Consider the following 12,616-nt stretch of genomic DNA (forward strand, 5'->3'; position numbering starts at 1 on the left):
AAGCTAGCAGTCTTACCTCTATGTAAAGTCATCTACTAGTAAACTAGCAGTCTTACCTCTATGTAAAGTCATCTACTAGTAAGCTAGCAGTCTTACCTCTATGTAAAGTAGTCTACTAGTAAACTAGCAGTCTTACCTCTATGTAAAGTAATCTACTAGTAAGCTAACAGTCTTACCTCTATGTAAAGTAATCTACTAGTAAGCTAGCTGTCTTACCTCTATGTAAAGTCATCTACTAGTAAGCTAGCTGTCTTACCTCTATGTAAAGTCATCTACTAGTAAGCTAGCTGTCTTACCTCTATGTAAAGTCATCTACTAGTAAACTAGCAGTCTTACCTCTATGTAAAGTCATCTACTAGTAAGCTAGCAGTCTTACCTCTATGTAAAGTAGTCTACTAGTAAACTAGCAGTCTTACCTCTATGTAAAGTAATCTACTAGTAAGCTAACAGTCTTACCTCTATGTAAAGTAATCTACTAGTAAGCTAGCTGTCTTACCTCTATGTAAAGTCATCTACTAGTAAGCTAGCTGTCTTACCTCTATGTAAAGTCATCTACTAGTAAGCTAGCTGTCTTACCTCTATGTAAAGTAATCTACTAGTAAGCTAGCAGTCTTACCTCTATGTAAAGTAATCTACTAGTAAGCTAGCTGTCTTACCTCTATGTAAAGTAATCTACTAGTAAGCTAGCTGTGTTACCTCTATGTAAAGTAATCTACTAGTAAACTAGCAGTCTTACCTCTATGTAAAGTCATACTAGTAAGCTAGCAGTCTTACCTCTATGTAAAGTAGTCTAGTAGTAAACTAGCAGTCTTACCTCTATGTAAAGTAATCTACTAGTAAACTAGCAGTCTTACCTCTATGTAAAGTAGTCTACTAGTAAACTAGCAGTCTTACCTCTATGTAAAGTAGTCTACTAGTAAACTAGCAGTCTTACCTCTATGTAAAGTAGTCTAGTAGTAAACTAGCAGTCTTACCTCTATGTAAAGTAATCTACTAGTAAACTAGCAGTCTTACCTCTATGTAAAGTAGTCTACTAGTAAACTAGCAGTCTTACCTCTATGTAAAGTAATCTACTAGTAAGCTAGCTGTGTTACCTCTATGTAAAGTAATCTACTAGTAAGCTAGCAGTCTTACCGCTATGTAAAGTAATCTACTAGTAAGCTAGCTGTGTTACCTCTATGTAAAGTCATCTACTAGTAAACTAGCAGTCTTACCTCTATGTAAAGTAGTCTACTAGTAAGCTAGCAGTCTTACCTCTATGTAAAGTCATCTACTAGTAAACTAGCAGTCTTACCTCTATGTAAAGTCATCTACTAGTAAGCTAGCAGTCTTACCTCTATGTAAAGTCATCTACTAGTAAGCTAGCAGTCTTACCTCTATGTAAAGTAGTCTACTAGTAAACTAGCAGTCTTACCTCTATGTAAAGTAATCTACTAGTAAGCTAACAGTCTTACCTCTATGTAAAGTAATCTACTAGTAAGCTAGCTGTCTTACCTCTATGTAAAGTCATCTACTAGTAAGCTAGCTGTCTTACCTCTATGTAAAGTCATCTACTAGTAAGCTAGCTGTCTTACCTCTATGTAAAGTAATCTACTAGTAAGCTAGCAGTCTTACCTCTATGTAAAGTAATCTACTAGTAAGCTAGCTGTCTTACCTCTATGTAAAGTAATCTACTAGTAAGCTAGCTGTGTTACCTCTATGTAAAGTAATCTACTAGTAAACTAGCAGTCTTACCTCTATGTAAAGTCATACTAGTAAGCTAGCAGTCTTACCTCTATGTAAAGTAGTCTAGTAGTAAACTAGCAGTCTTACCTCTATGTAAAGTAATCTACTAGTAAACTAGCAGTCTTACCTCTATGTAAAGTAGTCTACTAGTAAACTAGCAGTCTTACCTCTATGTAAAGTAGTCTACTAGTAAACTAGCAGTCTTACCTCTATGTAAAGTAGTCTAGTAGTAAACTAGCAGTCTTACCTCTATGTAAAGTAATCTACTAGTAAACTAGCAGTCTTACCTCTATGTAAAGTAGTCTACTAGTAAACTAGCAGTCTTACCTCTATGTAAAGTAATCTACTAGTAAGCTAGCTGTGTTACCTCTATGTAAAGTAATCTACTAGTAAGCTAGCAGTCTTACCGCTATGTAAAGTAATCTACTAGTAAGCTAGCTGTGTTACCTCTATGTAAAGTAATCTACTAGTAAGCTAGCAGTCTTACCTCTATGTAAAGTAATCTACTAGTAAGCTAGCTGTGTTACCTCTATTTAAAGTAATCTACTAGTAAGCTAGCTGTCTTACCTCTATGTAAAGTAATCTACTAGTAAGCTAGCTGTGTTACCTCTATGTAAAGTAATCTACTAGTAAGCTAGCAGTCTTACCGCTATGTAAAGTAGTCTACTAGTAAGCTAGCAGTCTTACCTCTATGTAAAGTAATCTACTAGTAAGCTAGCTGTGTTACCTCTATGTAAAGTAATCTACTAGTAAGCTAGCAGTCTTACCGCTATGTAAAGCGGGAGATCAGACGGGACAGAGACAAAGAAGAGGACAAAGAAAAAGGCGGCGGGACAAAACGGAAACAGGTGAAGGAGAAGTGGAATCAGAATTAGGCAAAACAATTCTGCTTACCGGCCGGCGATTCTATAAATTTTACTGGCAAATGTACGTTCGCTGGAAAATAAGATGGACGATCTTCGGGCAGGGGTTCGATTCCAGTCTTCCGAGCGGCAAGAGTACTGGAGGGGGGGGGTCTGTCTCCTTACAAACAAAGGAGATAAAGATACTCTCCCGTTCATGCTCGCCGGAACTAGAACATCTGTCCAGTCAATGTCGCCCGTTTCATCTCCCCCAAGAATTCACCGCCACATCCCTCCACAAGCGAATACCGCCAGGGCCCTGGCGGAACTACAGGGACATCTAAACATCCACCAGATCAAATATCCGGACGCAGCCATGATCATAGCCGGCGACTTCAATCAGGCGAATCTGAAGAAGGTGATGCCAAACTTCTTCCAGCACATCGCTTGCACCACCAGGGGAGGAAACACGCTGGATCATTGTTACACCCCGTTTAGAGCCGGGTACAAAGCAGTACCGGCTCCTCCATTAGCTGGTTCAACAAGCACATCAAGTCATGACGCCATCTTGCTTTTCCCGGCCTACAGGCAGAGATCACGTGACGCTGTCATGTCACGTGAGGTAAAGAAGTGGTCCGACCAATCAGAGGCCATGCTACAGGACGCACTCGATGATGTCGACTGGGGAATGCTTCAGTCGAGCTCCAGTGACGTCAGTGAGTTCGCGGATGTTGTTGTTAGCTTTATAGCAAGACTAGCTGATAGCATTGTCCCCACGAAGAAGGTGCGGGTGTTCCCGAACCAGAAACCGTGGGTTGACAATACTATCAGAGTGGCTCTGAACTCTCGCACCACTGCTTATAACCTGGGCAGAGCGTCAGGAAACATGGAGGAGTATAAGGCTACAGTCTATAATAATAATAATAATGGATTGGATTTATATAGCGCTCTTCTCTGACTGACTGTTGCTCTGACTCAGAGCGCTTCACAGAGTCCATTATTCGTTCATACACAGTCATACCGGTGGTGGTAAGCTACAATTGCAGCCATAGCTGCCCTGAGGCAGACTCACGGAAGCGTGGCGAATAATCAACGCCTACGGCCCCTCCGACCACCACCAACATTCATTCACATGCATACACATTCATGCGAGGCAAGTAGGTTAAGTGTCTTGCCCAAGGACACAACGGCAATGGGATGGACATGGGCTTGAGCGGGATTCGAACCACCAACCCTTCGATCATTGGACGCCCCGCTCTACCCCTGAGCCACGCCGCTGTAAAGCTTGCTAAGAGAACATACGCTGACAAGATGGGAGGCACAAATGGCCCAGAATGACACAAGAGGTTTATGGCGAGGTCTACGGACGATAACTGACTACAAAGTCAGCGCCCCCTCAATGGGGAGTGCAGACGCCTCTCTCGCGGACCAACTCAACTCCTTTTTACGCACGGTTTGGGGCAAACAGTAGCGACGCTAGCTCACCGGCTAACGACGTCACTGACACACCGGCCGTCGTGGAGGGGGGGGGGGCACTCTCTCATTGACGGAACACAGTGTGAGAAGAGCATTTATGCAGGTGAACACCAGAAAGGCAGCTGGCCCAGATGGGATATCAGGACGTATACTTAAGTCCTGTGCTAACCAGCTAGCCCCAGTGTTCACCACCATATTTAATCTATCCCTGGCTGAATCCGTGGTCCCTGCTTGCTTCAAGGTGTCCACTATAATACCGGTACCAAAGAAATCCTCCCCAACAGGTCTTAATGACTACAGACCGGTGGCACTCACCTCTGTGGTCATGAAATGTTTTGAGAGGCTGGTTAAGGATTACATTTGTGCCTCCCTCCCCAGCGATATGGACCCTATGCAATTTGCATACAGGCCAAACAGGTCCACTCACGATGCGGTCTCCCAAGTACTGCACAGCACCCTCTTTCACCTAGACTGCCAGAAGGGGGGCTATGTGAGACTGTTGTTCATTGACTATAGCTCAGCGTTCAACACCATAGTCCCCACCAGACTGGTGGACAAGCTGATCGAGCTGGGTCTGAGCTCCGCTCTGAGCGCCTGGATACTGGACTTTCTGAGTGAAAGGCCCCAGTTGGTCAGGGTGGGGGGTCAGACCTCCAACACCATCACCCTGAGTATGGGGTCCCCCCAGGGCTGTGTCCTGAGCCCCCTGCTGTACTCACTATACACACATGACTGTGTGGCCAAGTTCAGCTCCAACTCCATAGTGAAGTTTGCGGACGACACAGTGGTGGTGGGGCTGATCTCTGACAACGACGAGAAGGCCTTCCGGGAGGAGGTTGAGGTACTGGAATGCTGGTGCCAGGACAACAGCCTGCTCCTGAACATTGGTAAAACCAAGGAGCTGATCGTGGATTTTAGGAGAACACAGCAGGGGACACACACACCACTGAGGATAAACTGGGCTACCGTGGACAGGGTGAGCAGCTTCAAGTACCTGGGGGTCCACATCTCAGAGGACCTGACATGGACAACACACATAGACTCAGTCGTAAAGAAGGCGAAGCAGCGCCTCTACCACCTGAGACAGTTAAGGAAGTTCAGAGTATCGGGGAAGATACTCCAGTCCTTCTACTCTGGAGCTGTAGAGAGCATCTTGACTGGAAACATCACTGGCTGGTATGGAAACAGCACGGCACAGGACAAGAAGGCCCTAAAGAGAGTGGTGCGCTCAGCTGGGCGTACTACGGGTATTGCACTACCACCCCTGCAGGTCTTATATAACAAGAGGTGCAAATCCAGAGCCTGCAGAATAATGAAAGACCCTCACCACCCCAACAACAGCCTGTTCAAGCTGCTGCGGTCAGGCAAACGCCTGCGAACACCAGCAACTAGGACAGAGAGACTTCGGCTCAGCTTCTTCCCCCAGGCCATCAGAATCTTGAACACTGAACTCTCCACACACAAGCACACATGAGCACACACACAACACACACACTGTATACGCTCACACACTAGCAGTCACTTTAGCATGAACACACACACACACATGAGCACACACACAACACACACACAACCTCCTTCGACAAGCTCTGTCCCCTCGTTGAGAAACCTGCCCGCCGTTCCCCACCCAGTCCATGGCTGACGGATGCAGTGAGAGAACAAAGACAGGTCCTGAGAGCGGCTGAGAGGAAGTATAGAAAGTCACGCCTCACTGCTGACATCGACACATATCACAACCTCTTGTTAACATTCTCCAAAACCATTACTAATGCCAAAGCTTCTTTCTTTCACCATAGGATCGAGGCCTCTGCCAAGAATCTTCGCAAACTGCATGCTACCATGTCCTCCCTCCTCACTCCCCCCCCACCTCCTCCTCCCTCATCTTTTTCTGCCGAAGACTTTGCGATCTTCTTTGAGGAAAAAGTGGAGAACATCCGCAGCTCCTTCTCCCAACCCCCACCCATTCCAAACGCTGAATCGAGAACCTCATCCTTCACTCTGTCATCTTTCTCTCCCATTACAGAAGCCGAGACCCTGACACTGGTAACGTCGAACCGTCCGACTACATGCCAGCTGGACCAGCTACCCTCCCCACTCCTCCAGACCATAGCACCGGACATCCTCCCATTCCTAACTGCAACCATCAACTCCTCACTCAACTCGGGGGTGGTCCCCACCTCCCTAAAACAAGCCAGAGTCACGCCCCTCATAAAAAAACCAACCCTGAACCCCACCGTCATAGCCAACTATCGTCCTGTCTCTCTTCTCTCCTTCCTTTCTAAAACACTTGAACGTGCTGTATCCAACCAACTTACTGCTTATCTCTTACAGAATGACCTCCTAGACCCCAATCAGTCTGGCTTCCGGACTGGCCACTCCACAGAAACGGCCCTCATTGCGGTCACAGAGGCACTTCACTTAGCAAAAGCGAAAGGCCTCTCCTCTGTCCTGATTCTCCTAGATCTATCTGCAGCCTTCGACACAGTCAACCATCAGATCCTCCTCGCGGCCCTCGCAGGAATGGGAGTGGCTGGATCTGCGCTGACATGGCTGACATCATACCTCAATGACCGCTCCTACCAAGTGTCATGGAGAGGGACTCTGTCGGCCACCCGCCCCCTCCGGACGGGTGTCCCCCAGGGCTCGGTCCTAGGACCCCTTCTCTTCTCCCTCTACACTAAATCACTGGGTAACATTATCACGTCTCATGGCTTCTCATATCATTGTTATGCCGATGATACTCAACTCTTCCTCTCCTTCCCTCCCTCAGATATCCACGTCTCTGAGCGGATCTCGGCCTGTCTGTCCGACATCTCCGCCTGGATGACGACCAACCACCTCAAACTGAACCTAAGCAAAACAGAATTGCTCCACCTGCCGGCCAAATCCTCCCCCCTGACCGACCTCTCCATCACAGTCGAGAATGCAGCTGTGACCGCGTCGCCGACCGCCAAGAACCTTGGTGTTGTCCTCGACGACCAGCTGAACTTCTCTGCTCACATCGCAGCGACAACCAGAACCTGCAGATTCCTCCTGAGCAACGTCAGAAGGATACGCCCCTTCCTGACAAAAGAAGCCACCCAACTCCTCGTCCAATCAACAGTCATCTCCCGCCTCGACTACTGCAACGCACTGCTAGCTGGCCTCCCGGCCACTGCCACCAAGCCTCTTCAACTCATTCAAAACGCAGCGGCCCGCCTGATCTCAAACCTACCGAAGTCGGCCCATGTCACCCCACTTCTTAGGGACCTGCACTGGCTCCCCATTGCTGCACGTATCCGCTTCAAGGCCCTCGACCTAGCATACCGTGCGGCAAAGGGAACCGCTCCCGCCTACCTCCGGTCAATGGTCTCTAACTACACACCCTCAAGACCCCTACGCTCTGCATCTTCTGGCCGCCTCAGATCTACTCCTATCCAAGCTCCCGGAGGGTCATCAAAGAGAAGCCGCCTATTCTCAGTCCTTGCCCCACAATAGTGGAATGAACTACCCATCCCAGTTAGGATAGCCGAATCCCGTCCAATCTTTCGCCGTCGACTAAAGACTCACTTCTTCAACCATTATCTGAAATGATAAAAAACAAAAAAAAAAAAACAAAAAAAATCTAACCCCGACTAACCTTAATGTCATGCACTTGTCCTAATAAACTAACCTACACTGTAACACGCAACACTTTGATGAACATTGTTACTCAGCTGATAGAGTTATACCCTTCTTGCTGTCTTGTCGCACAGAACTTGTAAGTCGCTTTGGATAAAAGCGTCAGCTAAATGACTAAATGTAAATGTAAATGTAAATGTATATACGCTCACACACTAGCAGTCACTTTAGCATGAACACACACACACACATGCTGCACACGCTCACACTCAACGGTCACTTTACACAATGAAAAGTCACTTTAAAAACAAGAACGGGAGTGGTTCTTGTATAGTAAACAGATGGATAGCAAGCTAGCATAAGGACACATAGTATAACTGTAGATTGTATAGTATAGCATTGTATAGTAGTGTACATAAGACCCAGTGCCTCATCCGTAGCTAACATTGTATTGTATCGCACTATCGCAGGACCTTAGCATGTCTTACCATGCTTTTTGTAAACTTTATGTACATTATACCTGTTATGTCTTATTCTTATTACTTGTATTATTGCACAAATGTCTTATTCTCATCCTATTCTTATTATTGTATTATTGCACAATCGTTGTGGGCAATACCCCCCGCATTTCACTGTATGCTTGTATGCCGTGACAAATAAAACTCTTGACTTGACTTGACTAAAGTCATCTACTAGTAAACTAGCAGTCTTACCTCTATGTAAAGTCATCTACTAGTAAACTAGCAGTCTTACCTCTATGTAAAGTCATCTACTAGTAAACTAGCAGTCTTACCTCTATGTAAAGTCATCTACTAGTAAACTAGCAGTCTTACCTCTATGTAAAGTCATTTACTAGTAAACTAGCAGTCTTACCTCTATGTAAAGTCATCTACTAGTAAACTAGCAGTCTTACCTCTATGTAAAGTAATCTACTAGTAAACTAACAGTCTTACCTCTATGTAAAGTCATCTACTAGTAAACTAGCAGTCTTACCTCTATGTAAAGTCATCTACTAGTAAACTAGCAGTCTTACCTCTATGTAAAGTCATCTACTAGTAAACTAGCAGTCTTACCTCTATGTAAAGTCATCTACTAGTAAGCGAGCAGTCTTAACTCTATGTATAGCTGTATAGTTAGTTATAGATTGTTGCTAGCTTAATAGTAGTAGATGGCGGTCTTACTTGAGGTACTGCTGTTTTTTGACAAGTTTGAAAAGTTCTACTAAAGTGAAATATCCCTTTAAAGGCAACTTGTCTCCACAGAAGAAAGGCCTAAGAATACTCTAAGCCCACAACTTTGGCCACGATATGACCTGCGGTCTCGTAGCTGCCAGGCAAGAAAGTAAACAAATAAGATCGGAGCGAGCTGCCTTTACAACATAAAAATAACATACAGTCACAGCCAATGAAATGGCACAGGATTCAATGCATTCAATATGCAGCACAAACAACAGTGACCGACGAGGCTAATTCAGCCGTCGCGACGGAGTCTTTTAGACAAACAAATGTTTTCAAACTGAATTGTCTGAAGTTTGGAGATTAGATGTGAAGGAGACCTTGTGAAGCTGAAGCTCTATTTCAGGTCGAGGTACTGAGGGAGAACATCATCCCAGAACTCCTCACATTCTCCAGCAGGCCCTTTCCCCCCCGTTTTAGTCTTTTTGACAACCTCTTCCTCCTCCTCCTCTTCCTCCTCTTCTGCCTCTTCTTCTGCCTCCTCCTCTTCTTCCTCTTCATCCTCCTCTTCTTCTTCTTCTTCTTCTTCTTCTTCTTCTTCTTCTTCCTCTTCTTCTTCTTCCTCCTCCTCTTCATCCTCCTCCTCCTCTTCTTCCTCATCACTTTCCCCACTCTCTTCCTCACTTTCACTTTCCTCTTCCTCCTCTCCTTCCTCACTGCTACCCTCCTCGTCTTCCTCGTCAACACTACTCTCCGTTTCCTCCTCCTCCTCCCCTTCCTCACTCTCCGCCTCCTCGCTCTCCGCCTCCTCGCTCTCCTCAGAGGAGGAGTGGACAGATTCGCTCTCCTCCTCCTCCTCCTCGCTCCCCGCCTCTCTGTCTGACTCTTCTTCGCCCTCCTCCTCCTCCTCCTCGCTCTCCTCTTCCACCCCCTCAGAGGAGGAGTGGACAGATTCGCTCTCCTCCTCCTCCTCCTCGCTCCCCGCCTCTCTGTCTGACTCTTCTTCGCCCTCCTCCTCCTCCTCCTCCTCCTCCTCGCTCCCCGCCTCTCTGTCTGACTCCTCTTCGCCCTCCTCCTCTGCCTCCTCGCTCTCCTCTTCCACCCCCTCAGAGGAGGAGTGGACAGATTTGCTCTCCTCCTCCTCCTCCTCCTCGCTCCCCGCCTCTCTGTCTGACTCCTCTTCGCCCTCCTCCTCCTCCTCCTCCTCCTCGCTCCCCGCCTCTCTGTCTGACTCCTCTTCGCCCTCCTCCTCTGCCTCCTCGCTCTCCTCTTCCACCCCCTCAGAGGAGGAGTGGACAGATTTGCTCTCCTCCTCCTCCTCCTCCTCGCTCCCGCCTCTCTGTCTGACTCCTCTTCGCCCTCCTCCTCCTCCTCATCCTTCTGCTCGCTCTCAGAATCCTCTGTCTTGCTCTCCGTCTGGCTACTTGACACGCCCTCGCTTTCCTCCTCGCTCCCTCTGCTCTCCTTCTCTCCCTCCTCTTCCCCACTTTCTCCCGTAGCCCCGCTCATCTGCTCCTCCTCCTCACCTCCCTCCGTTCCGCTCTCATCTTTTGTCGTGGCGTCCGATTCGTCTTCTCCTTCCTGCCCTGTTTCCGTTTTGCTCCCTTTCTCCCCACCCTTGCTTTCCTCTTTCTCCGAAACTCCTTCATCCTCCTCCTCCTCCTCCTCCTCTGGTTGTAGAGTGTCTTCTCCTTCGCTGTCTTCCGCCTCTGTAGTCTTTCCGCTGATGTGGCTGACCTCTCCCTCTCCCTCGCCTCCTTTCTCGCTTTCCACACTTGTCGTCTGCCCTCCTTCCTCCTCCTCCTCCTCCTCTCTCTCTCTGGCCGTTGAGGCATCACTGTCACTGCTCTCTTTCCCACTGTCTCCTCCTCTCCTCTCCTCTCCTCCTGGCTCGCCACGCCGCCATAGGAGCTGCTGTCCTCCTGTTCAGAGGTGTCTGGAGCAGGTATGACGTTGATGCTGACGGTGGTTCTCTCGCCCGGTTCGGACGCCTTCGCCTTCGATTCCGATTCCGACTCGCTGCTCCAGGAGGACCGGACGTCGGCCAGGCTGTCCCTCCTCCGCGTGCCCTGGGGACTGGATCTGTCGGCCAGGCTGTCTCCCCTCCGCGTGCCCTGGGGACTGGATCTGTCGGCCAGGCTGTCTCCCCTCCGCGTGCCCTGGGGACTGGATCTGTCGGCCAGGCTGTCTCCCCTCCGCGTGCCCTGGGGACTGGATCTGTCGGCCAGGCTGTCTCCCCTCCGCGTGCCCTGGGGACTGGATCTGTCGGCCAGGCTGTCTCCCCTCCGCGTGCCCTGGGGACTGGATCTGTCGGCCAGGCTGTCTCCCCTCCGCGTGCCCTGGGGACTGGATCTGTCGGACGCGCTGGCCAGCGGTGAGCCGAAGTGACCGGCAGACACCACTAGCGGTGGCCTAAAATGGCCGGCTGAGGCGGACGCCACCTCTCTGATGGACTCCGCCGCTGCCGCCAGAGAGGCCGCCTCGGTGACGCCGCGGTGCGTCGCTGTCTGGCCTCCGGGTGTCGATTCAGCTTCCGGTTGCGAGACGGATTTGGACCGAGTCTCTTTTTTGTTTTTCTTTTTGGGCCGCTCAGACACAAGCGGAGGGTCTTCGTCTCCCGCGGTCTTCCTGGACGTAGCGTGCCCCGCGGGCCTCGGGTCACTGACCTGCTTCTTGGCAGCGGCCTCTGGGCTCTTCGCACGCAGGGCGTCACCGAGACTAAAGTCTCTGGAATCTACGCCGCTTGCTTTTTGTGTTTTTTGACTTCGCACGACAACCGGTTTGCCTCCCACTGTAGCCGGCTTGGGCTCGGAGTGACCTCGCTGAACTTTCACCTTGGTGGGTTTAGAGCCCACCCCCTGGGGGCTCCGGTTGACCTCTGAACGCTGAACTTGCGCGGAGCTCTTAGCCTGACCCGCTTTAGGCTCCCCCCTCCCCTTCCCGACCTGAGTCAGCCGGCCCCTGGCCTCGGCGGGCCTGGCCTGGGGTTTGGACCTGGGTTTGCTCATGTCGGCTGCGCTCTGTGGCTTGTTTTTACCGCTTCTACCGGCCTTTGGCGTGGCGGCTTCTAGCGCTTCCACGCCTGCGATGACGTTCTCCTTGCCCCCCACTTTGCTTTGCGACTGGGTCCTCCGGCGCTGGCGAGGGTTAGGGTTAGGGTCAGGACGAGGACCCTGCGACAGGAGAGAGCTCCCACCCGGTCTCTGGCAGGTCGCGGAGGTCGGGCCCCACTTTAGGGCTCTCTGCTCCCTACTCTTCCTCCCTGTCTGACCTTCGTCACCGGCGTTACCGGGCTTACCCTTCCTCTATCCCAGCCGCGAGAAAGCAATGAGAGGATGAAAGAGAGGAGAGTGTTAGAGAGAAAACAACAACATGCAAAAGACTCAGCGCTGCCCTCTGCAGGAGACGTAGAGTAACTGAGTGTGAAACAGAGAGAAAACACTTTTTCAAAAGTTGTTTTTGGTTTTATGTTTTATCCCACAGCCAAATTAACCGAATTCAAGATGTGTAATATTTCTTGTGACAGATAAAGCCGGACTTCAATGTCACAAAACAGTCGCTCTTATTTGTTCCTTCACAGGGCAGTGTGGTAAAAGAGACAAAGAGACAGGTGGAATTAAATGACTGAGTGGTGGAAAAAGACAAAAAGACTGGAAAAAAGCACAGATGGATGACTGATGAGCTGCAAATGACTTTGGAAATCTGATTAACCTATTAATTAGCCTTTTTGTCTAAGACACCGTTTGTGACCCATAGGTTGAGAACCAGGCGGTAGTATCATATTACATTATATAATCA

Source organism: Notolepis coatsorum (assembly GCF_963971535.1).
Source record: "Notolepis coatsorum genome assembly, contig: SCAFFOLD_254, whole genome shotgun sequence".
Taxonomy (NCBI): Eukaryota; Metazoa; Chordata; class Actinopteri; order Aulopiformes; family Paralepididae; genus Notolepis; species Notolepis coatsorum.